Source organism: Rhinatrema bivittatum, chromosome 1, assembly GCF_901001135.1.
Source record: "Rhinatrema bivittatum chromosome 1, aRhiBiv1.1, whole genome shotgun sequence".
Lineage (NCBI taxonomy): Eukaryota > Metazoa > Chordata > Amphibia > Gymnophiona > Rhinatrematidae > Rhinatrema > Rhinatrema bivittatum.
This window is the reverse complement of record NC_042615.1, coordinates 336,376,296-336,402,434: the sequence shown is the minus strand read 5'-3', so window position 1 is coordinate 336,402,434 and position 26,139 is coordinate 336,376,296. Positions and strand designations below refer to the sequence as shown.

The window sequence follows — 26,139 nt, the reverse complement described above, 5'->3', positions numbered from 1 at the left end:
CATGTTTCATTATGTTTGTTTTAGCTACTTTGGAAATATAAACATTGCTCTGAAAGGGATGGTTCTCAAACACAGGTGCCAAAACCAGGAAGAGGTAAGGCAGATAGCTCTGCTGCCATTAACTCGATACCCAAGTATTCCACAAACCTCGGACACATATGTAGATTTTCATTAATTTTGCCCGACAAATATCATTTTGCTTCTGGTTGGCAAAAAAAAAACCCCACACCACGATGCAGGTTGGATGTACCAAGAGGGCTCTCCTTCGCCGTCAGTATTTGGCGCTTTCATCCTTCCCCCACCCCTCCCCACCCCTCCCCACACATTCCAAACACCCCTACTCATCCTTGGCTGCGGTACCCTCCGTGGCAGACAGGGTGAAACCGAATCAAAACAGACTTCCCGCCCCCCCCTGTAATAAACAGCAGCAAGCTCTGCAAAAGAGCAGCACTCACACAGTGCCCAGCACCCCCCTCTCCATACAACAGGATGAAGGTAAGCGAAGCAGAGTAATTGCACTATAAAAATTACCTAGCACGCCCTCACGGCAACACACACACACAGGCATGTGTTAGCAAATGAAGCACATTCTCTCTTGAGAAAACAAACACTTGAGAGCTGTTAGTATTTAGCTATTGCTTGTTATTTAGAGAGCCAATAAAACGGTTCACTGTAGTTTAATCTCTCTTTTTGACCCCCATGGCATTTTCTGATAATTGATCTCAGCTTCATCCAGCCCTGTTCTGCATTTTCTTTAGAAAGACAGAGTACAATTATGTTTTCTATAAAAAAAAAAAAAAAGTTATGAAAACAAAAATAAGAGGAAAAAAAAAAAGAAATCAAGGCAGTTGCACGCTGGACTCTGATCCCAGAGGATGAGCACAAATGGCAATTCCTCTTCTAACTGAAGAATGTTGGACCAGAGAGGATACCGCCCACTACATAAGCCCAGGATTTCCCGCTATACAAAAATATTGAGGCAGCTGCCTAGCAAGCACTAGGCTGAAATGACCACCCACACTTCTCTCTTGGAAGCATTTTTTTCCCCACAGGTGCCAGGCAACCCAAGCAGCCCTGCCCCGTCAGAATCACTCCCTTAAAGGCACAGAGGCTCACAGGGCAGCAGTGTTTGGAGCAGGGCCGGCTCTGTGGCAAATGGCGCCCTGGGCAAAAAGTTAAACATCGATAGCATCTGTCTCCTGTAGACAGACATGATCTCTCCCTCCTCTTCTCCCCATTTCTTCGTGGCATTTCTCATTCCACCCTCCCAGAATTATCCTCACCCTTGTCCTTCAATCCAGTCTCCCTGGGTCTATTCTCAACCCCTCTCTCCTTCCCTACAAGCACTTTATGCCCCTTCCCCCCCCCCCCCTGTTTCTGGCAATTCCCTCTCCCCCTCCTTCCTACCCACCCAGGCTGCCTCCAGTCCCGGATCTAGGGGGTGTTTTAACCAAGTACAGTACGCCAAGCAAACATTGTTGAATTTCTGCATACACCCCCCCTTTCATTTTTCTCAGATGGAGCTGTGGAGGATTGGAGAAATCCAATTTACACCATGCACTCATACCTGCAGGCCAATCTAGCACTCACCACTAGTTTCTGAATTCCCACACTCCATCCTCTTCCTGCAAGTACTGCCCCCCCCCCCCCTTCCAACCTCAACCCTTCTGCCTACCAGTCTCCAAGTTCATCTTCCACCTCCAGAGAGCGTCAAGATTTCTTTTAAAAGTATTTAGCTCACTTACAGGGCAATACAGAACGGTGCCCTCGGCTGAGCACACCATTATCCCCCTGTTTGGCCGCGCATTTTTGACACACTTTTATTACCCCTTATACAGTAAGGGGTAACAGCGTGTGGAAAAGTGTGGCCAAACCCCCCCCCGAAACTAATAGTGCTCATCACATGCAAATACATGTTGATGAGCCTATTAGGTAGTCACCCACAAAACAGAAAGCAAAATGTGCAGCCAAGCCGCACATTTTACTCTCAGAAATGAACTCCTGCCAAAAGGCAGGAGCTCATTTCAGACATCACCGAGCAAGTGTACAGAAAAGCAGAAAAAACTGCTTTTCTGTGCACCCGAATTAATATCATAGTGATATTAAATCGGAGGGCCAAAAAATAAAAATATCCGCCCGTGGGTTGGAAAACGGACGCTCAATTTTTCCGGCATCCGTGTTCCGAACCCGTGGCTGTTAGATCCGCTGACAGCCGCCGCTTCCACCAATAAGGAGGCATTAGGGGCACACTAGTGTCCCTAGCGTCTCCTTATTAGCGTGGGCCCTAATTTAAATACCGAATCGCGCACACAGGAGAAGCACCTGGGCACGTGCCTCAGAGTGCCGGCTCTCCCACGGAGTTTACTGTATGGGCCTGTTAGAAAATGTGAATGACTGGAGGTTAATATTCAAATAGTTTGTCCAGATAACTTTTGGAGACAGCCAAATAAACTCAGGAGGTCAAAACTGTATCCCCTAGTCCCCCAGCTAAAATTATGTGGGTAAGTCATTGCCTGGACAAAATTTACCTGCGCAAAAAAAAAAAAAAAAAAAAAAAGGCAGCACTGGGGGGCCTTCCAGATGTGAAGTTTCACTTTGTCAGTCAGAAAACACAGCTTCGGGCTTAACATTCAGATAAAGATACTCCAGACAAAAGTTGTCCAAGTAATCTTACCCGAACACAGGCCACTGCTCAACAGGTTTACGTAGAGCCACAAGTGGCAGCAAGGAATAACAACGTGCTCCACAGTATCTGCAGGCAGTCAAACAGTTTGGAAGACCACCCCCCAAAAAAAAAAAAAAAAAAAAACAACCCCGCTTGCAGGCTCTATTCTTCACTTCTATCATGGCTGCTCTTCAGTATATGGTGCTGGCACTTGAGAACAAAAGAAGTTGCCATGCTGAGTCAGACCAAGGATACATCAAGCCCAGCATCCTGTCTCCAACAGAGGCCAATCCAGGCCAAAAGAACCTGCCAAGTACCCAAAAACTAAGTCTATTCCATGCTACTGTTGCCAGTAATAGCAGAGACTATTTTCTAAGTCACCTTAATTAATAGCAGGTAATGGACTTCTCCTCTAAGAACTTATCCAAACCTTTTTTTAAATCCAGCTACACTAACCACAACCTCTGGCAACAAATTCCAGAGCTTAGTTGCGCATTCTGTGAAAAAGAACTTTCTCCGATTAGTTTTAAATGTGCCCCATGCTAACTTCATGGAGTGTCCTCTAGTCCTATTATCCGAAAGAGTAAATAACCGATTCACATCTACCCATTCTAGACTTCTCATGATTTTTAAACACCTCTATCATATCCCCCCTTCAGCTTGGAGAAGAGACAGCTGAGAAGTCCTAACCTCTTTAGTCTTTCCTCATAGGGGAGCTGTTCCATTCCCTTTATCATTTTGGTCGCCCTTCTCTGTACCTTCTCCATCACAACTATATCTTTTTTGATATGCGGAGACCTGAATTGTACACAGTATTCGAGACGCTTTCTCACCATGGAGCGATACAGAGGGATTATGACATTTTCCCTTTCTAATAAATTCCCAACATTGCTTTTTTTTACTGCCGCAGCACACTGAACAGATTTCAATGTGATATCCGACGCCTAGATCTCTTTCTTGGGTGATAACTCCTAATATGGAACCTAACATTGTGTAACTATAGCATGGGTTATTTTTCCCTATATACACACACACACACACACACACCACCTTGCACTTATCCACATTAAATTTCATCTGCTATTTGGATGCCCAATTTTCCAGTCTCACAAGGTCTTCCTGGAATTTATCACAATCCGCTTGTGATTTAACTACTCTGAACAATTATGTATCATCTGCAAATTTGATTACCTCACTCGTCATTCTTTTCCAGATCATTTATAAATATATTGAAAAGCATGGGGCCCAAAACAGATCCCTGAGGCACTCCACTGCCCACTCCCTTCCACTGAGAAAGTTGTCCATTTAATCCTACTCTGTTTCTTGTCTTTTAGGCAGTATGTAATCCACGAAAGGACATCGCCACCTATCCCATGACATTTTACTTTTCCTAGAAGCCTCTCATGAGGAACTTTGTCAAATGCCTTCTGAAAATCCAGATACATCTACCAGTTCACCTTTATCTACATGTTTTATTAACTCCTTCAAAAAAAGTCAAGATTTGCCTTGGGAAAGCCATGCCGACTTTGTTCCATTAAACCATGTCTTTCTATATATTCTGTGATATTGATATTTAGATTGTTTTCCACTATTTTTCCTGGCACGGAGGTCAGGCTAACTGGTCTGCAGTTTCCCGGATCACCCCTGGAGCTCTTTTTAAATATTGGGGTTACATTAGCTACCCTCCAGTCACAATGGATGATTTTAATAATAGGTTACAAATTTTTACTAATAGATCTGAAACTTCATTTTTTAGTTCCATCAGAACCCTGGGGTATATACCATCCGGTCCAGATGATTACTACTCTTCAGTTTGTCAATCAGGCCTACCACATCTTCTAGGTTCACCGTGATTTGGTTCAGTCCATCTGGATCATTACCCATGAAAACCTTCTCCAGTACGGGTACCTCCCTAACATCCTCTTCAGTAAACACCGAAGCAAAGAAATCATTTAATCTTTCCGTGATGGCCTTATCTTCTCTAAGTGTCCCTTTAACCCTTCGATCATCTAAATGGTCCAACTGACTCCCTCGCAGGCTTTCTGCTTCAGAAATATTTTTAAAATGTTTTGCCTCTACGGCAAACTTTTCAAATTCTCTCTTAGCTTGTCTTATCAATGTCTTACTTGCCAACGCTTATGCTTTATCCTATTTTCTTCTGTTGGATCCTTCTTCCAATTTTTGAATGAAGATATTTTGGCTGAAATAGCCTCTTTCACTTCACCTTTTAACCATGCTGGTAATAGTTTTGATTTCCTTCCACCTTTAATGTGTGGAATACATCTGGACTGTACTTCTAGGAAGTTATTTAATAATGCCCATGCCTCTTATTTTATTTAAAAAAAAGTTTTATATCCCGCACAATTAGGCATTTACATGTCCGTCTAGGTGGTTTACAATCAAACAAACACAATTTAAAAACAAACTTAGCAAGACAGAATAGAACAAATTTTTATAAAAGGTTTATCATAATGGTCTGGCCAGAATAACGTATTGATTATTGTACTCTGTAGGCATCATTAAACAGGTAAGTTTTTAACATTTTTTCGTAACTGCTCTTTTCAGTTTTTTCTAACTATTTTTCTCATTTTATCAAAAAGTTTCCCTTTTGAAAATTTAGCATTAGAGCCGTGGATTTTCTTACTGCCCCCCCCCCCCCCTCCAGTCATTAATTCAAATTTGATTATATTATGATCACTATTGTCAAGCGGCCCCACCACCATTACCTCTCTCACCAAATCCTGTGCTCCACTGAGAATTAGATCTAAAATTGCTTCTTCTCTCATTAGTTCCTGAACCAATTGCTCCATAAAACTGTCATTTATTCCATCCAGGAACATTTACCCAGTCAATATTGGGGGTAATTGAAATATCCCATTATTACTGCACTGCCAATTCAGTTAGGTTCCCTAATTTCTCTTAGCATTTCACTGTCCATCTCACCATCTTGGCCAGGTGGACAGTAGTATACTCATCACTATAGCCTTCCCCAACACACAAGGGATTTCTACCCATAAAGATTTGATTGTGCATTTACTCTCATGCAGGATGTTTACCCTGTTGAACTCTGTCATTGCGATATGATTTGTACCCCAGTACAGCACTGATCCATTGGTTATTCTCCTTCCACCATGTCTGAGATGCCAATTAAGTCTATGTCATCATTCACTGCTATACATTCTAATTCTCCCATCTTACTTCTTAGGCTTCTGGCATTAGCATACAAACATTTCAAAGTGTGTTTTTTGTTTGTATTTTCATTCTGCTTTTTAATTAATAGGGATAAATTAGAATTTTTTACCTCAGGTGAATTTTTAGTTACAGTCACTTAGATCACTTTTCTTATTATTGGAACCTCACTGTTGTTTGGATGCCCCAATTCTAATGAGTCATTAGTATAATTTGAAGATAATTCCCTCAGAACCATGCGCTGCTGAGCAACTTTCGGCTTTCCTCTTTGTTCTAGTTTAAAAGCTGCTCTCTCTCCTTTTTAAAGGTCAGCGCCAGCAGTCTGGTTCCACCCAGGTTAAGGTGGAGCCCATCCCTTCGTAAGAGACCCCCTTTCCCCAAAAGGTTCCCCAGTTCCTTACAAAACTGAATCCCTCTTCCTTGCACCATTGTTTCATCCACACATTGAGACTCCGGAGCTCTGTCTGCCTCTGGGGACCTGCGCGTGGAACAGGGAGCATTTCAGAGAAAGCTACCCTTGAGGTTCTGGATTTAAACCTTCTACCTAAATTTGGCTTCCAGAACCTCCCTCATTTTCCTATGTCATCTATGCCCACATGCACTATGACAGCCAGCTCCTCCCTAGCACTGTCTAAAATCCTATCTAGGTGATGCGTGAGGTCCGCCACCTGCGCACCAGGTGATCCTCACACCCACCAGCCACCAAGCTATCTACATTCCTAATAATCGAATCACCAACTATGACGGCAGACCTAACCCTTCCCTCCTGGGCAGTAGCCCTTGGAGACACATCCTCAGTGCAAAAGGACAATTCACCACCTGGACAGCAGATCCTTGCTACAGGATCTTTTCCTGATGCACCAAGTTGATGCTCTCTGATCATGAGACCTTCTTCCTCCAAGGAAGCACCAGGGCTGCCAGTCTGAAGGTCTCATCTATACACCTCTGTCTGCCTCAGCTCCTCCAGAGATAGGAGCTCTTTCCATCGGATGCACATGTACAACTTCTCACCGGCAGGTAAAAAACCATCCATGTGACACTCAATGCAAAAGACTGGGAGGTCCCCCTCTTGCTGCTGGACTGCTACCTTCATCTCAAATGTGTTCAATTCCTAGTTAAGTTTTAGGTTGCTATGGGAGTAGGAAGATGTCTAATTCGCATCCTTTAAATGTATTAGTGAATTCACTATGTCTGGTAGTGGCCTACAGGGGAATGATCAAACTCTCAATAAGGTGTGGGGAATTTGTGAAGTTAAAAGGCTGATTTTTTTTTTTTTTTTTTTTTTTTTAAAGTGTGAAAGTGGCACCTGCCTATAAAAAGGATGAGCTGGGGGTGGGTGGGTTGGGAAATACAGACACAGTAACTTCTGCTTATTAGCTACCTTACTATTAAGAGCACAAAATACACTAAATAATATACCCCAATAGTTTACCTCTCCCCAATACTTAAAAAAAAAAAAAAAATTTCCAAGCAAAACCTACCGATTCCTTTCAGCCACCAGCAAGGTGATCCTCCTCTCAGTGTTCCCCCTAAGTTGTGGGCCCTGATGCCCTACAAGGCAAATCAGCAAGGGAGCACCAGATTTTAAAATTACAGCATCACCTATGCAGCTTAAAGTCCTTTTACTCTCTGGCAGATCCTTCGATTTGATTTTCAATGTTAAGGCAACTTCCCCAGTGAAACGCTTATGGAAGCTGTACTATTCTATTCTGCTAAAAGCTGCTTGTTGGATGGGGTGACGGGCATTTAGAAAGAGGTGAAGCAACTGGTACAGGAAGAGCTAAGAGTGGGTGTACTACATTTTATAAAAAACAAGCAAATAAACTAATTGTGCTAAAACTTAGGACAAAGCAAATGTCAAAAGATTAAAAGAAACTATTGTAGACATTGTCTTATTCAAAGAACGGAATAATCAAATCCTCCAGGATAAAGCAATGGCTACAAATTCACAAAAGAGGGATGAGAGAAATAAAAAAAAAAAAAGTGAGGTTTGTTTTGTTTTTTTTTTTGGGGGGGGGGGGGGGGGGGATGGCATATCCTAAGAATGAAATTACTTATTTCCCTTCACCAACAAGCTAATTAGTTCATCCGTATAATCTCCTGCTGCTAAGTACAGAAGAAAGCAGAGTTGCTTACCTGTAACAAGAATTCTAGAAACTGAAAAGCCATTTTCCATGCTGGGCTCCATCCAATGAGGTCACCCATGTGCGATGTCCAACATCCTGCTGTCCTAGGAGAATTTTGACTAGGCAAACTGAGCATGCCCAGCATCACGTGTCCACATGAAAAAAAAAGATAGGAGAATCCCAACTCCATGCAGTGGCGGGTGGGTTTCGTAAGAACTAATATCCTGCTGTCCTAGGTGAACAACTGTTACAGGTAAGGAACTCTGCTTTCTCCTAGGACAAGCAGGATGATAGTCCCCAAACATGGGTGAATCCCTAGCTACAGGCTGCTCCCCAACACAAAAAGGGGACCAACAAGCACAACATTGCTGTTGTTAACAGAGGGGGAGACAGCCTGAACCCAAACAATGGGCCCTAGGCAGGGAGAGTTTGGAATCTCTCTGAGGTGTAGAATCTGAGGACAGGCTGGCCAAACCTACTGTCAAGTCAGCCATCCCTATCCAGACCAGTAATGAGATGAGTGTGTGGAGAGAGCTCCATGTCCAGCCATCCAGATCTCCTCCCCGGGAGCTGCTAGCAAGTGGGCCACCGACATTGCCATGGCTCTGACAGAATAAAGCCTTGACATGACCCTCATAACAGGGCATAACAGGAGGAGATACAATAGCCAATTGGATAGTATGTGTGGCAACGGCAACTCTCAATCTATTCCTGTCAAAAGAAATGAAAATTTGGGTGGACTGTCTATAGGCTTCTGTCTGCTCCAGGTAGAAGGCTATGACTTACAATCCAAACTGTGCAGTGCTAGTTTGCCTTAGTGCGAATGGGGCCTAGCAAAGAATGTTGGCAGGACAACTGACTGGTTAAGATGGAAATCCATCACCACCTTAGGCAAGAACTTAGGGTGTATACACAAGACCACCCTGTCAGGATATGCACCTTATACCAAGTTCTAAGTCACTAAAACCTGGAGCTCACTGACCCTGCGTGCTGAAGAGACCACCACCAAAAATATGACCTTCCAGGTCAGATACTTCAGGTCACAGGTGTGCAGCAGCTCAAAAGGAGCTTTCAGCAGCTGAGCTACCATCACACTGAGGTCCCAAGACACAGCAGAAGGCCTTAGGGGAGACTTCAACTGAAGCAGGCCTCGCGTGAAGTGTACAACTATAGGCTGTACAGAGATGGGCGTACCACTACAATTTGGTGGTATGCACCAATTGCACTTAGGTGAACTCTTAATGGAGTTGTTTTTTTAAGCCAGCCTCCGATAGGTGTAGAAGGTAAGTCATGCAGTTTTCGTGTGGGGCAGGAAAACTGATCTAGGGTTGTCTGCTCACACCACACAAAAAACCTCCTCCACTACAGTCCATAGAACTTTTTAGTGGAAGGCTTTCTAGAAGCCATCAGGACTCTAGACACATCTTTCAGAAAGATCGAGCAGCTACAGGATCAGCCTCTCAACATCCAGGCTGTAAGCGACAGGGTCTGATGTTGGGATCTCACAGCCTGCCCTGATCTTGCCCAATGAGATCTGGGGAAAGTCCCCAGACTGAACGGTCTCCAGCAGGACAACTCTTGAAGGAGTAGACACCAGACCTGTTTTTGCCAATGAGGGGCTATGAGGATCATAGTCCATCGGTCCTCTCGAAGCTCCAAGAGAGTGTCTTTGTCACTAGGGGACTCAGAGCATACCCGTACAGAAGACCCTTGCCCCAATGGCGAGCAAATGCGACCAAGGCTGGTTCGCAGTCTGACCCATACAGGAAGCAGAAGTGAATCACCTTCCTGTTGCAGGGAAAGGGGGGGGGGGGGGGGAATGCGAACAAGTCCCTGTCTGGGTTTCCCCAGAGATGGAAGATTCAATGAACCACCCCTGGTCCAGCAACCACTCATGTGGCCTGAAGGCTCAACTCAGTCTGTCCGCTATCATGTTCTCCATTCTGGCCAGATACATGGCCCTGAGCACCATCCTATGAGACAGGGCCCAGAATCAGATATGGACTGCTTCCTGACACAGAAGGTATGACCCTGTGCCTCTCTGCTTGTTGACCTACCACGTTGTCCTTATCCAGACAGCCAAGTAGCAATTTTGCTGGACAGCCAATCTCTGAAAGCCCATATAACGTATCTGATCATCTGGAACTACAGGAAGTTGATTTGACATTGTGCTTCCTGGGCGGACCATAGGCCCTGGGTGCAGAGCCCCTCTACATGAGCACCTCACCCCAGGGTGGACAAATACATGACAAGGACAATTTGGGTAGGGGGAGTTTGGAAAGATACTCCATGTTCCAAATTCAAGAGAACCCGCCACTAGGACAAGGAGTCCCAGAGAGATGGAGTGATGTGGATGCGAGCCTGGAGGTCCCGGGTGGCCTGGCACCACTGTGACCTCGGGGTCCATTTGGACTCTGTATATGTAAGCATGCCAAGGGAGTAACATGGATGGTTGTGGCCATGTGGCCTAACAGCTTCAACATGTGCTGAACTGACACCTACTGGCTCTGTTGAATCACCACCACTATGAACGCCAAAGTGACAGCCCTGGAGTGCGGCAGGAAGGCTCTTTCCCCGGGCTGTCTAGCAGGGCTCCTATGAAGTCCAATTGAGGTGACAGGCTGAGATGGGACTTCGGGTAGTTGATGACGAACCCTAGTGACTCCAACACCCGAAACCATGACAATGTGAACAAAGATGCAAATAAGGAATGGTGGCGGTGGGGGACTGCCACCACAGGGAGGGGAACGGAAGTGAAAATAAACGTACCGAACCACCAAGAAACCTGATTGGAAGTCTAAGGGAAACCTAAGGACCCGCGCTGAGGAAAAAAAAAAAAAGACAAAAAAATCAAAAATAAAATTTTTTTTAAAAATCAATGGAAAAAGGTTTCAGAGGAAAAAGTCACGAGCTCAGATCACCGCAATGCTAAAGCTCCATGGAAAAATAGTGACAGGAGAGGAAATCCATGTGATCTTTGAAATAAGTTTTCTATGCTGGGCTCCAACCGATGATGTCACCCATGTAATGAGGACTACCATCCTGCTTGTCCTAAGAGAAATAAATTAGCCTTCAAAAAAAAAAAAAATATATATATATATATATATTTTTTTTTTTCTCTTGAAGGCTAATTAGCCTGTGTGTGTACATACATACACACACACACAGAACCCAGTCATTGACAACATAGATACCCTTTAAAATTGATTATACCTAAACCCAGTCCTTAAGAACAGCCAATAGATATGGTTTCCAGGATTTTCACAATGAATATGTATGAGACATTTGCATACAATAGGAAGCAAGATATGCAAGTGTGCATTTTCCTTGAAATCCTAGAAACTAGACCAGTTTGAGGAATTTAGGGACCCCTGCCTTTAGCAGTGAAGCATTCAGAGCTCAGATGCGAGCGCCTGGAGGAACTATCTGGATAGCCCCGTCATGGTGTGTGATCTTCATTAATGGCTTTGTAAGGTACGTGCATGCTTCCATGTGCATGCTCACATGGACGCGCTGATTTTAAATCATGCAGGCGCCGGCGTATGCATGTTATAAAAGCAGCAGCCAGATGTTATAATCCTGGCATGCAAGTGAGTGCACGCAAGGGGAGGGAGGGTACAATTGCTCAAATTTGCGTGGCGACGCATCGCAGGCTTCCCCAGTTCTCTCCCAGTCCCTACCCCAACCTCCCCAATCCTAAATGTTTTTTTTACAACTTACTTCAGCTCCTAACCGGACCACCCCCTTTTGAGGCCCCAGGGTTTACGCTCGCCGAGGTTTTAAAATGCGGCCTTAAATCACTAAAACCTTCCTATCAAGCTCAAAAGCTTAGAGTCTATGGGTTGCAAACACATGGCTCATGTGTCACCATTTCCACTTATGAAGCCACTTATGTATTATTACATTACTACGAGAATTGCCAATATTTAATGTATCATGTAGTGGCTGCCTAAGCTATCATTTCACCTTCCAGAAAAGGTCCTGGCTTTTGTTTTCGGAAAGTCCATAGGAATTAAAAGGTTTTATATAATCTTAAAACAGGGTTACCCAAAAACTTGTCCTGGTGATTGCCAACATGGTGTATGCAAAAATGCTCTCAGGCCTAATCATTGTGGTTACCCTGAAAGCCCCGACTGTGGAAGGGGGGGGGGGGGGGGGGGCGTGGGGTCAACAGGACACATTTGGGAAGCCCTGTTTTAAAAACAAAAAATCAATGTCAAGTGCATAAGGAAGGAAGATAAAAACAGCAGCTGCCTTTGTGTAACTAAGTCAAGCTTTTTTTTCCCCCTTTGTATGCTATATTACATTCCTCCATGCGAGAACTTGTTTTTCTGCTTTCAGTAAAAGCCTGTGTCCCCCTTCCCCTCTTCTTTCTTTGTCAGCGTCAAACACAAAGTGTTTCATTAAAAGGGGGCCCAGGCTAAACCCATGCCTTCCAAATACAATGTGTGCATTATTCCACGCGTCACCCATTAACCGTAAGACTGGTAGATTTACATAGACATGAGGTGTGTGTCGTACAGAGATGTAGCTAGCAGTCTTTTAATCAGGCATATGCACTTCCTCCCAAAGTATACACTTTTTTTTTTCTTTTTATAGTATGTGCAGTCTCCACATGCTCCCCCTTCACCCCCACCTCAAGTATTTTCAGGGCTGTGTTGCAAACTAGCCACGATTTTGTTAGAAACTCAGGTGAATGCGACAGATTCACCAGCACAAAGTGTGCACTGCAGGGGCAAAATACTGGTCTGTCCGCTACATTTTTGTCTGTGTTCATACATCATGCAGATCTGGACATATTCCCTTCATGCATCACTGTCAGCCTGCATACAAATATTTTTAAAGACACCACAAACTAAAAAAAAATAAATTCCATTAAAAATGTTTCTCTTCAAAAGCCAATCCGGATCCTTTTTAAAAATATAAACATGTCACCATGAAACACTCCAGAAAGGTGAAACAGTCAGTAATGGTCATATCAGTAAGCTACACTTGGGTTATTTCTTCTTTGGGAATGATAAAGCTCTACTTGCGATGGTCATCCACAACTAAGTCACTGTCACCAAGTAACGGGAGTGAGAAGAGCAAGCAGAAGCTGTTACAAGGGTTTCAGCCCAAGGCTGCAATTAATAAAAAGCATAGGGCAACACATTTTTATTTAACTTATTTATGGTGTATTTGCCTTTTCACTGATAGTTTAAGGCGAGTTACAGTCTAAAAATGTAATACCCCTGCTTTGGCAATGACAACTACATCATCATATCCCCAATGGGTGTTAACCACCAAGACTGTACATGGTCTTTTGGCTCAGTCTGAGAACCTGAAGGGAAAGTCCTCAACTCATGGCTCAGACCCTACACTTGTATGTTAACCAAAAAGCTGAGAGAGACTGCGTTTGCCATGGACAGTCTACTTGTATATGTAAAAATAAAAAAAAGGTCAAACAAGTCATATGGGGGGGGGGGGGGGGGGGGGATTGGGACGACACACCTTTTTATTGGACTAAATCAATACATGGTGACACTAGTTTCCCAGAGCGCTGCTCCTTTCATCAGGACAGCGCTGAGGAAAAAATGTTGCATTGAATATAGAAGTAAATTAAAAGGTTGCCTTACGATGGTGGCGTGGCAGTGTCTTCAAAAGCTGAAATGAATTGTAAAATAAGATGATATGGATTGATGTGCTTGCAAAGGGAGCAAAAAAAAAAAAAAGCCACAGGTTCGCAGCTCCAGGTCTTCTAATGGGCAAGGAAAGCAACGTCCTGATTAACAGGGCCAGCTCTAGGCTGACACCCTGTGTGAAAACTGAAATTAGCTCCCCCTCCATGCACAGCAATCGCACTGCCTCTGGCTCAGCATACCCATCAATCCCCACACACACATTCTCCTCTCATCCACTATCCAGCACCAGTATCCACTTTGGCCTGCTCTTTCCCTCAGCCCACAGTGCTCAGTTTCCCCCCTCCCCATAAGCATCACCCTCTTTCTTACTTCCCCTCCTCATCCTCCCTGCCTGTTTAATCCTTCACCTCTCACCATAAAGCTTCCTAACTCCTGCACACCACTGGTGGAGCCTTCTGCTTGCAGAAATCATACAGTAGACAGCAGAAGAGAAAAGGCAACAGTACCCCCTTGAGTATGTGCAGTCACAAAAGGATGCACACTCCAAAAAGCCAGCCCTGCTAATTAAATCCCTTTTGCATTTGTTTCAAAACATTTTATCATTTTCATTTTAACAGTCTTACATTGAGTATTTTTTTTTTTTTAATTCTCTTTTAAATATCCTGATCGTGAGATCATGGATGCAATGGTCCGGTAAAATATACCCAGACAGGAAAGTAATCTTGCTTTTCTCTGTGATGCATTATCTTATGTCTGTAGATAATTTCCGACCTGTTTCACCAATGCTGCATGCTTCTTCACATTTTCTGCACTGGATATCACTCTATATTATGATATAAGGGCTCCGTGCGAGCATCACAGCGCCTCTTATGCATGCATGATGTCAGAGGCGCACTAAATATTTTTCATGTAAGGAGTAGTGGCAGCAAAACAATGGGGGGAGCACAGGCCCCTGTCAGCTGTGAAAAGGACCAAGCGCCAGCAGAAGTCCACAAACCGGCAGCTGAAGCATGTGGACCTTCTGCTGCTGCGGCAGCTCAGAAATCTCTCCTCAACCTGCTGATTGCATGGTCAGTTGCAGTGCAGCAGGTAAGGAAGTGAGAGCACGAGTGCCCTCCCCCCCCCCATAAACAGTGAGTGAGAAGTGAGGGGGGGGTTAGTGAGAGAAGAAAAAGAAAGGAGGGGCAAGTGGAAGAGCTGGAAGGGAGAAAAAAAAGGGAGGAGAATGAAGGGAGTGATTAGTAGAAAACAGAATGAAGGAGAGGAGGTTTCTGAACTGCAAAGTGAGCAGGAGCAAAGGCCCTAGTTTACCGTAACGGGCTGATACAGTACAGTACGCTCCGGAGCGCACTGTTAACCTGCCATTGGACGCACATTTTCCCTTACCCCTTATTCAGTAAGGGGCTGAAAATGCGCATCCAACCCGCCGAACCTAATAGCGCCCTCAACATGCAAATGCATGTTGATGGCCCTATTAGGTATTCCCGCGCGATTCAGAAAACAAAATGTGCAGCCAAGCCGCACATTTTGCTTTCAGAAGTTAGCACCTACCCAAAAGGTAGGCGCTAATTTCTTCAGGCACCGGGAAAGTGCACAGAAAAGCAGTAAAAACTGCTTTTCTGTGCACCCTCCGACTTAATATCATGGCGATATTAAGTCGGAGGTCCCGAATGGTAAAAAAGTTAAAAAAAAAATTTGAAGTCGGCCCGCGACTGTCGGGTCGAAAACCAGACGCTCAATTTTGCCAGCATGCGGTTTCCGAGCCCGTGGCTGTCAGCGGGCTCGAGAACAGACGCCGGCAAAATTGAGCGTCAGCTGTCAAACCCTCTGACAGTCGCCGCTCCGGGCCAAAAGGAGGCGCTAGTGTTCCTAGCGCCTCCTTTTGCCTGTTTCTACTGCCGGGTCTCATTTAAATACAGAATCGTGCGCACAGGCGAGTGGCCTGTGCGCGCGCCGGGAGAGCGGGCATTTGCCCGCTCTCCTGCGGACTTTACTGAATCGGCCCGAAACAGAGGAGCATATGACCCCCCCTCTTGTGGGCATCCTTCCCATGAGGGTAACTGTATGGTGCTATAATATGTGCTGGCAAGGTTTACAGTGTGGTATCCTGCAGGGTTGGTGTGTCATTTTATGCTTTTATAAAGCCTAGTTAATAGTTTTTGCTAGTTTCTGCAAACACATTATTCCTCCATCCTTTCGTTTTACAGCCTGGAAAAACAGGCATCACACCACTACTACTGTAACCTTGTAATTTACTTTAATATCCAGCCATCATCATCATCATCCATTAGCTCATCTTGCACAAACCAGATGAAGCACGCACAGCTCTCACAAGCTAGTCACAAATCTCTTCAATCAATCCAGAGGTGAGCAAACTATGGACCACGGGCTAAACCCGGGCTACGATAAAGTTAATGTCCTAGGAGGATATGTCAGTGCCTCCTGATCAGATCACCCTAGAGAATGCACTCTACTCCTAAGCAGTCATTCATACCCCAATGTGGCCCGCAGTCCAAAAAGAAGATTTGCCCACTCCTGATTAGGTCCAATAAGAAAAAAAAATAAAGTTGTCACCTGCAACTTGTGCTTTGCCTTGTTTCTGGGTAGCACAGGGCTGCAAAACCTGCAAATTCAGGGTATGTTCCAACCGCTGCAGCAGAGTTTCCACTGAAAACCTGGAAGCCATTTGGTCATCGGCTGATAACAGAAATTGTGTGTTTGGGGGGGGGGGGGGGGGTGTTAAATATTTTATGGTCAGCACCAGTCACCCCATTTCTGCTACACTGCCTATGAAGCGATAAGCATATAGCCATGTACTAATCCACAAGGGCAATGAGGCACATATAAAAAATTACTGATGTTTAAGACAGCACACCTGTAAGAGAATCCTGGTGTGTGAATTGACATTTCACCTCTAGCATATAAACAGCTTATGCAGTGTTTTGAAAATGTAAGTCAGTAGATTTGAGAGATCTCAGCACTTTGTACAGATGTCTCAAAAACCTTAATGATTTACATCACAGATCACATAATCTGTTATCAGACATTCTGAATTTCAGGATTCAAATTTTAACTATCCTGAACACTTGATGACAAGCTTGAAAGTGTAAAGTGAAAAAAAAAAACTCAAGGAGAAGACAAAAAAAGTTATACAGAAAAACCAATATATAAGAGATGAAACCTCAATAAAAAAAAATGTTAAGTCCAAATAAATAAATAAATAACTGACATATCTTGGGGTTCTGATAACAATAAATAAATGAACCCCCATTCAGCTTTCATGCATGTGGTTTATCAGTATCAATTATGCAACAGGCAAGTGTAAAAATTTATATTCCACAATACACATCAAAACAGTGTAATTTTTCTATCCAATAGGAACACAACCAATATTCCTTTTTATATTATCAGATCATATTGAGAGCGTGAATATCTGCCTCAGAAACCTAGCAGTCCAATGAGGTGTCAAAGCTAAGCCAAGTCTGATCCCATGAGTTAGAAAACACTGCTTATAGTTCTGTCCTTACGCAAACACACACCACTTTGACAAAAGTATCTTAAGACCTTTCTCAGGAAAAGCCAATAACGCAGAACAAGAGCAGTTTATTTTTTTTTTTTAAAACCACACATCCCTCCTCAAAAAGTTGTGAAAAACTATTACACACCCTGGTTCATGAAAAGCCCTCTTACCCTCTTCCCCCGTGGCTCTAGTGAATTGAACGTTCTGTGACAATTGCCCTGATGCCACCAACTTAACCTTTTTTTTGCCATTCACTGGGGCATGGAAAGAGAAGTAACTACTGGAAAGAACAGAAAATTCATGATTGTACATTTTGGGGACAAAAAGGTAGATTTGGCATTTAACTGCAAACATAACTTCATTTAAATATGCATACAGGAACCTTCCTTGCCCCAGCTGAATATCAGATTTAAAAATGGAACAGATTTGTGTGATGTCCGTACGCATTTGTAGCGTTCTGATAAGACAGGTGGCAAAGTACAGGCTTGCCAGGCATTTTCACCCCCTATTAAAGGCACTAAGTGCCGCTCCATGCAGGTTATCCATTTTCTTCATTTCCATCCTTTAGCCATTAGGGATCGTCTGTATTAATCCCATGCCCGTTCTAGTGTTCACTACCTATTCCAGGGGGGGGGCATTCTTGAGAGTCTAACAACCAGTGCTGCAGTAGAATGAAGGGCATCATACCTCCATGGAAGTAATAAGATATATCCTACATACAAATCAGACAACCTTACAGGATGGTTCCTAAGGTGGTCTGTCTCTGAGCAGACTAGACAAGCCAACTTTGTTTGGGGAGAGAGTTTTTTTGCTCATCATCTACTATGTCACTCAATTAGATGATCTCATATCCAAGCAACCACAAGTTGCAAGGATGACTGAATCTAGCGAAAAGAAAAAAAAAAAAAAAAAAAGCACTAAAAACTTTTAAGCCATCACTCTCACCTCCAGCATACGCTAGCACTTTCACAAGATGGTCCTGAATACACGAAACAAGCTAGGACTGAAGAAGAGGATCGCTTTACAGCTGAGCTAAAGTCCTTATCAGACTATGTATCTAGATTGTATTTACAAAACACAAAAAAAAGCAACAAAAATCGCTCACTCTCAAAAACAATACAAGTCTGTACATATACATAAATCAATCACAAACTAAAACATACGCAAAGATAAAAGCATTACTGTAAAGTATTGGCATAACTTTTTTTTTTAACTTTTTGCAAAGAAAGGCAAAACAAAACAAAAAAGAGTTCTGCTTGTAATAGTTCTCTGCCACCCTAAGAAAGGGGAGGGTGGTAGCAGGTACGCGTCTCTCTGCCCCAGCAGTCGGCTCCGCGGCGAAGCTGAAAGGCCGGCGGCTCATCACATGCCCTCCCCGCCATTCAATAAGCTGCCAGCGCTGGGCAAACTGCCGCTTCTTATTGGTGCTGGCGTTTCCTCTCCTTACTACTTGAAAACACTCCCCACCCAGGAAGGCGAGCGTTTCACCAAGCTGCACCACTTACCCTACACCGACCATACTGGGCTAAAGCTTGTCTCCAGATCGCACAACACACACCTGTGGAGAAGGGACAAAGGGCCGTTGGGGGGGGAACCCTGACAACACCGTCTCAGGCCGATTCCCTATCTTACGCCAATAAAAAAAAAAAGGTGGTGCAGGCGGATAAGAACCCGGTTTTCTCGGGGATCGAGTAGAGAGATCGCTACACAACACGCATACAGACGTCCTTGCTTCTCGAGTCTGGAGACACACAACTTAACTGTGCAGTTAGGCACAGGCGGCGGATCCGGGCGTGCATGGCTTTGCCTGTTTCCTTAACTTGCCCCGTTGTCCCCAGACCCCCCTCCTTACCTTTCCAGGTCTGCGGTGCCCTCCCGGGACGCCAGGACTCGCCGGCTCAGTTTGGGCGTGGAGGCGCGATCGGGCTCTCCCGGAGTCTCTCTGGCTGTAGAGCGGGTTCCCGGTTCAGATTCCGCCCCCCCCCCCTGCGCCGCAGACACCCAGCAGCACCAGAGAGAGCGCGCGCGGCAGCGGCGTGTGCGGGCGCAGGTTTGCTGCTATCACATTTAAAGGGCGGCCCCGGCCCTCCTCCCGTCTCCTCCCCTCCGTGTCCCGGCAGAAGGAGGAGGAGGAGGAAGAAGCAGCGACGACTTCTGTCTCTGTCCGGCTCGGACTCCCCCTTCCACAGCGTCTACGGGGGTGCTCCTCTCCCCGCACGCACGTCCTCTGAAAAATAAAAAATAAAATAAAAGTAAAACAAAACAAAGTAGCAGCGGCCGGGAATGTTTACTAAATAAAAACTAAAAAATAAATTAAAATAAAAAAATAAATAAAAAACAAAAAAAAGGAGAAGCAGGGTTCCTGCGACTGCCCCCCGACCCTGCTCTCGGTGACTGAGTGTGAGTGAGGGCGGGGAATGGTGATGAAGGTGGTGGGGGAGGGGCGGGGGAGGGGGGGGCAGTATCGCTCCCGCCGCTCCCCACCCCCTCGCGGGCTGCCCAGTCACTGACACCTGCCCCTGAGGTCACAAACCCTCGCGCGCGCTCAGCTCAGGCAGCTGCAGGAGGGGAGGGGGGGGCGCGAGCTCTGACCTGGTGTGACGAGTTACCCGGGCTCCTGCCTGCCACGTGCTGCTTTGTGCTCCCGGAGGCAGGGGAAAACGAGGACCTCAACGTAGCACCCTCACGTACTGCTAGACTGAGCTTTTACGCCCCCCTCCCCCCCCCCAAAGAGCAAACGTTGCTGTTCATTTTGAAAGCCACTCAAGTTGTTTCTAGACTTCTAGCATAAAGTATGTTTTTCACCTATGTTTTTACTTTTGGTTAAATAATTATGAATTGTACAGGTTTTCTTCCGTTTTTGACCCTGTAATTTCCAGCTTCATTGGAACTGACCTCTGGTGAGCTTCAGCTCCACAGCACTTCTAGCACAGTTTATCTGGTGATTCCCATCTCAGCCATCACTGTGACAGTCCTCGGCCAGGGGGGGGCCCACAAACCATGGCTTCCTCCAAAATCGGGCTAATCTGGCACCAATGTCTAGTGAGCGGGTGCTGGCGTGTCACTGCTGAACAATGGCAGACTCCCCCCCCCCAGCCCTGGTCACTACAGGCCGGCCCAAGGAAGCATCCCCAGGAATCAAGCCCAAGTCCCTCTGCATGGCTGCTCCTTGTCAATTTAAGCATTATAAAGTTTTCTCACCAATTTCAACTGCAGGTGTCCCTACCCTAACCTCACTTTTTCTAAGATGATTTAATTACTCTTTAGTTACTGGCGCTTTGTCAATGACACATTAGTCAAGCTGACACAAATAAGTGTTCTGCACCGAAGTGAAATACCAGGAGGTTGCAGCCTGAATGAAGTGCTTTTATTTTCTCTCCCTCTTTCCAAGCCCAGTCTAATAAGATGTCAATAGATACTGTGTGCACGGAAATTTCAGCCCACATTTTATTTTCAAACATACTAAAAAAAAAGTTATCTCAGGATGCAGTAAGCTAATATTATACTAAGGCATCAGGATTTCCAAAAAAAAAGAAAAAAGCAGGCCAATCCCTAATATGCTTAGCTTGTTTAACCCTATCTTGCTTAGAGCGGGAGTAGGCCATAAGTGTTCTCTCATCAGCTCCACTGCACTCAGTGCTCTTAAACACTTCAAATGAAGCACAGCACACTCAAGTCCAACAACATGACACATGAAACACACCAGTAAGATAGAGTAGTTAAAAAATTAATCCAGTCCTGAACTGGAAGCAGGCCGTGAGGTGATAAAATTAATTCTGATCCACTCACTATCCAGCTCAGGCATTTTACTCTCAATAATCGCGTTCATCATCACTGGACCAAAAAGATCAGCGGAGCAGGCCGGTCTTGTGCGGATGAAATAACATGGGCAAAATCACGCGAAGCAGGGAGGCCAGAGGAATAGGAGGGGGAGGGGCAAAAAGGGGGACCAAAGACAAGAAGCAGCTGGGGAAGGAGGAGAAAGGAGGGGGGGGGGAGGAGTAACGATGGCGGGAGAGTGGGATTCAAACCCAGACAGGGGATTGGAAGATAAGCTGGTGACGAGGTGGCATTAACCGTCACAATAGCTGGGCTCAGCTAGCAAGAGGGGCGCTTGGCCGATTGTCCCTCCCGCCCATCCTTTGGGGGTTTGTTGCGATGTGGGGGAACATTTGTTGGGTATGTTGTAGTGTCGCAGTAGGAGGTAAACCCGAGCCCTGGTTCTATTGTAATGCATTGGGGTATTGGAGTTGGGGGGGAGGGAGTGTCTCATGTAGTGTGGGGGGGGAGGGCTGCTACACGGGATGGCCGGTGAATTATGGGGCTAAAGTTCACGGTCAAAGCTTGCTCTCACTGGTTTGAGGTGGAGTAAGTGGCATTGGGGAGGGGTGGAGCTTCACCACTGGATTGAGGTAGTGGAGGATAATGGGGAGGGGGGGCAAGGGCGGACTGGGGGGGCATGTATAATAAAGTTATTGATTGTAAGGGTTCGTGTTAGGTTAATAAACTGCGGCCTATTTTTAATGCCAATAAAAGTTATGTGTTTTGTTGGGGGGCAAGGGGACGACGGGTCAAGCGCAATTATTGCCTCCACATGTTATACAAAACCATGGTGCTCACTGCAGAATTGGTTTGGAACCAAGTCCCACTTAAGGAGTGATCCAGCTGACATGACTTCCCTGCCTCTTACAACTGCTCTACAGGGATCTGATTCCACTAGGGCTGCATGTTGAAAAAAGCTTTTCCTAGTCCATAAGCTCTTTCTAGACTATTTAAGCCAGTAGAGAGCGGAGGCCACTGCAAGCTAGAGTGACTCCACACAAACATTGGAACATACTCAAACAAAAACAGAACAAACCATTAGCAACCCTCACCTAGGGGTGCAGGGCAAAACCATCTGTATTAGTAACAATGGGTTATGTATGTGTAGAGAAGCCTAAGGTTCTCTGTATTATTTGGCTTCACTCATTAGAGAAGTGGGGAATAGAGTATAGTAAACATGAGAGGGATAGCGCCCCCATGTGGCAGCCTAAGATGGTGACCCTATTATATAAAAACCCTAACCACCTTTATAATGTGTGGAATACTGCGTTCACCTTTCAAGGAGTAGCATTTATTTATTTTATTTAATTCTTAATATTCTTTATTAAATTTTAACATTTTCTATCAAGAATTTAAATACTTGATAATAGAAACAAAGCAATAATAATCAAACCAGAAAGATCATATAAGGAAACAAAAATACTATGTTAGTCCACAATATGGAGAAACAGAAAAGAGAACCTCCAAAAAAAAGAAAATCAATTACAGATGATTCTATTTTGAGCTCTTAACAATACCCAATATTTATGGAATTCCAACAGGGATGTTACTTTTAGTAAGAAGAAGAGCTTCAAGTTGCTTAGGATTGTACAAAACATCTGAATTCACCCAATCTGAACAAGCACTTACATGGAAAACGTAAAATATAAGAAAAACCTAAGGCAACAGCTTTCTCTTTAAAAAAAAATCGTTTTCCAACAAGCTTGTGATACCTTGGATATATCTGGAAAAGGTTACTCTATGTCCCATGAACTCCTAAGAGGAAGCAGCAAAACATCTTTTAAGTGTCCACTCCTTTTCTGACTCCAAAACATACACCATGAGCAAAGTAGCTCTGGAGTCTATGTTAGAGACTTGTAAGAAGTTTGACAAATCCAAATCATCACTTGAGTTCTCTTTACCTCCTATATCCCTTGCCAATGAATCCTGACTGTGAGATGGTAAATAAAAATTCTTGGAAATGGGGGGGGGGGGGGGGGGGGGACTCAGGAGATATTGACAAAATATCTTGATATAATTTTTTGAGCAATTCCAATGGAGATATAAAAGAAAATTTGGGGTAAGTAATAACATGAAGGTTAAATCTTCTCATTGCATTCTCATACGATGAGAATATTCTTTATCCTCAATTAGAGCTACATTACTCTTTTTTTTAATTCAGAGACGTTAGAATTTAATTCTTGAAGCTTCAGATTATATTCACTCAACTTTTGAGAATGAGAAGCGGTTTTTAAAGAAAGGTCATTAACCATTATCATTTATAAACCATTATAACCATTATTAATTATAAACCATTATCAATTTTAGATGTTAAAGAACATTCCAACCCTGCAATGGCTGACCATAATGCTTCCAGGGTAATCAAAGATGGTGTAGGAGGGTCAGTTAAAGAGACTTTAGATAAACCCATAGGGTTGGTTCTTCAGATTTATTCCTACCATCAGATGGAGAAAACTGGACATTACGGACTAACAGTCTCTCCTCTGCCATATCTGCAGACATCTCCCCTCCTGATTGAATTATGTGTCGAGCCACAGGTCTCAAAGAAACTGGAGTCTCACTATGGATGGAGAAGCTACATCCAAGTCTTTCTTGACCTGCACTGTTGTTGCGATATGTGGTCCGCAGGTTATCCCATGGGACACCACTCTTACCTCAAGCCCCAAACCTGAGCTACTGCCAGCTGATGCCACCAAGGACCCTTCTCATAGATGCGCAGCAGGCTGAAGCTACAAATACATGGAAGATGCCAACACTCCTGCACCCTGTCCCTGTGCTCCTCCAAGCGGGCACGCCGATATGCCCTGATTTAAAGGGTCCATGCAAGGAAATTCCCTATGGCACCCATGGATGACCTTGCTCTCTTCAGTCCTTGCCTCGACAACAGGTCTCTCTACATCCTAGTAGAGCGAGTTGCCCTCCAGGGTCCTTCATCCAGTATCCAGTTCCAGCATCCTTCATCCTGTGTCTTCAGCCTTCAGGGTTTCATCTTCGTCTCCAGTCTCCGTGATCCTTGTCTTACTCATCAGTTCCTGTGATTGCCTCTTCAGTTCTTCAGTGTGCCTCACCTGCCTGTTCTGCTTCTTGTCTGCCTGCCCTGCCTATCCGTCCCCCCTTTTCATTCTGATGGATACTCGATATTGACTTTGGCCCGATTTCCGAACATTCTCAATGCTGCCTGCCACTGACCACTGCCTGACTCTTGGACCAACCTGTCGGCCACCTGCCTCCAACCATAGCCTGCCACTGGATACACCTCGCCTTTTCCTGTTCTCACCCTGCTATATCCATGGATCTCTCCACTAGCAGAAGCCCCCACCTAAGACCTCCCTGCCCAGGTACCCAAAGGCTCAACCCAAGGTGAATGTGGGCTGGTAAAGGCAAAGCTCCATTTAAGCCTCCTCCTCATCCAGGTCCCCCCCATTGACGGTGAATATCTATAGGGCTCCTCCCTGCAGGTTGCATCAACTCCACCTTGGCCCAAGGGTTCATGCCCGTAATAGGTTGCCGAGGCCAAAGACCCAGTGGATCTGGCTGCCCTGCAGGCTATCCCTGGCTAAGAACTACAGACGACCTTAGCACTCTTAGCCACAGACATGAATCATCTTACAGCACAGATAGACACCCTGGCCATGCCTATTGTTCCATCTCGGCCAGTTGCGGCTCCAGTGCCACCTCCTGTAACTAATCGGCCTATACCTCAGTTACCGGCCCCATCCCGGTATGCCAGGGACCCCCAGAAATGTTGTGGGTTGTTTTGTTTTTTTTTATTTTATTCAGTGCCACATGCACTTCTCCCTACAAGATCCATTGTTCCTGGATGATTTGATAAAAACCACTTAACATCCTCTCATTATTGGACAGGAAGGCCTTAGCATGCATGCAGATCCATTGCTGCAGAACCTGCAACAGTTTGCTGAGCTATTGAAAACATTTTGAGAAGTCTTGTCACACGACCATCATGAGTTGTGATTTACTCCACCTCCAGTAAGACACCAGAACACTGACATAATATGCCAATTAATTTAGAACCCTGGCAACGGACCTCAACTGGCGGGAATACTTCTTACTATCTTCCTTGAAGGCGTCTCTTCCCAAATTAAGGATGAGCTTACCTCCCTGGAGCTGCTCACCTCATTTTGTTATGCACACCGGCCGCAGCAGACCCGCCTCACCTCTTTCAAAGTACTCCAGCATCTGGTTCCTCGTCTCTAGTGGAAGTGGGCCACCGGCTCCGTCCTTGGGCCGCCCCTGGTGCCTCTGGCTCTGCTACAGCTTCTGATGTTCCGCGTCGGGCCTCTCCGCGTGGCCCGCAGAGAGATGCCATCCTGACCAGCGCTGCGCCCCTCCCTAGGCGCGCGCACGTGCACAGCTAGTTCTTAAATAGGGCCCGCGGCGGGAACCTGACTGCAGCCCCAGATGATGACGTCGGAAGAGCTCCGGTATATAAGCTCAGGCTCCGCTCTCTCAGATTGCCTTTGCAATAGGTCCCCTCGCTAGTCGAGTACTCGTTGCCTCTTCAGTTCCTGGTTCCTGATCCTGATTGCCTTCGTTCCTGTTTCCTCATTCCTGTGTTCCTGTTCCTCGATTCTGGTTTGACCTGGTTTGACCTCTGGTTTGACCTCTGCATTGCCTGGTTTGACCTGGTTTGACCTCTGCATTGCCTGACTACTCTGTTGCCTCTCTCCAGCCCCAGACCTCTGCATTGCCTGACTACTCCGTTGCCTCTCTCAAGCCCCGGACCTCTGCATCGCCTGACTACTCCGTTGCCTCTCTCCAGCCCCGGACCTCTGCATTGCTTGACTACGTCGTTGCTTCTCCAGCCCCGGACCTCTGTTTTGCTTGACTACATCATTGCTTCTCTCAAAACTCTGGACTTCTGCTTCGTCTGACTATCCATTGGCTCTCTCCTCGTCTAGACCTCAGCCTTGCTTGCCACTACTCTCAGATTGCCACCAGCCCTGACCTCAGCTTGCTTCAAGAAGCCTCTTCAGCCTGTGTCCTGGACATGGTTCATTTAGGCTTCGGCCTGCTCTTGCTCGGGTGCCCTCTGTCAGACTGCGTTCCTATTGGCGCTCGGGTCTCTGAGACTCCGCCTCGTCCAGTACAGACTGATATCTACTCTAGTTGCTGCCTCTGGGCTGACCTCGATACATATTGAGATCTACTGACGGAGGCCACCTAAGTCCAGCCGGC

General features: G+C 45.4%; 1 protein-coding gene across 1 annotated transcript in view; it reads right to left on the bottom strand.

The window, feature by feature from the left end:
* The window catches only part of SLC4A4 (solute carrier family 4 member 4), a 782,778-nt gene extending 763,276 nt beyond the window's left edge, over positions 1–19,502 (bottom strand). The window contains exon 1 of the mRNA XM_029598711.1: positions 18,974–19,502. The gene's annotated coding sequence lies outside the window, so the exon portion shown is untranslated. The remainder of the gene's footprint in view (positions 1–18,973) is intronic.
* Between the last annotated feature and the right edge of the window lie 6,637 nt (positions 19,503–26,139).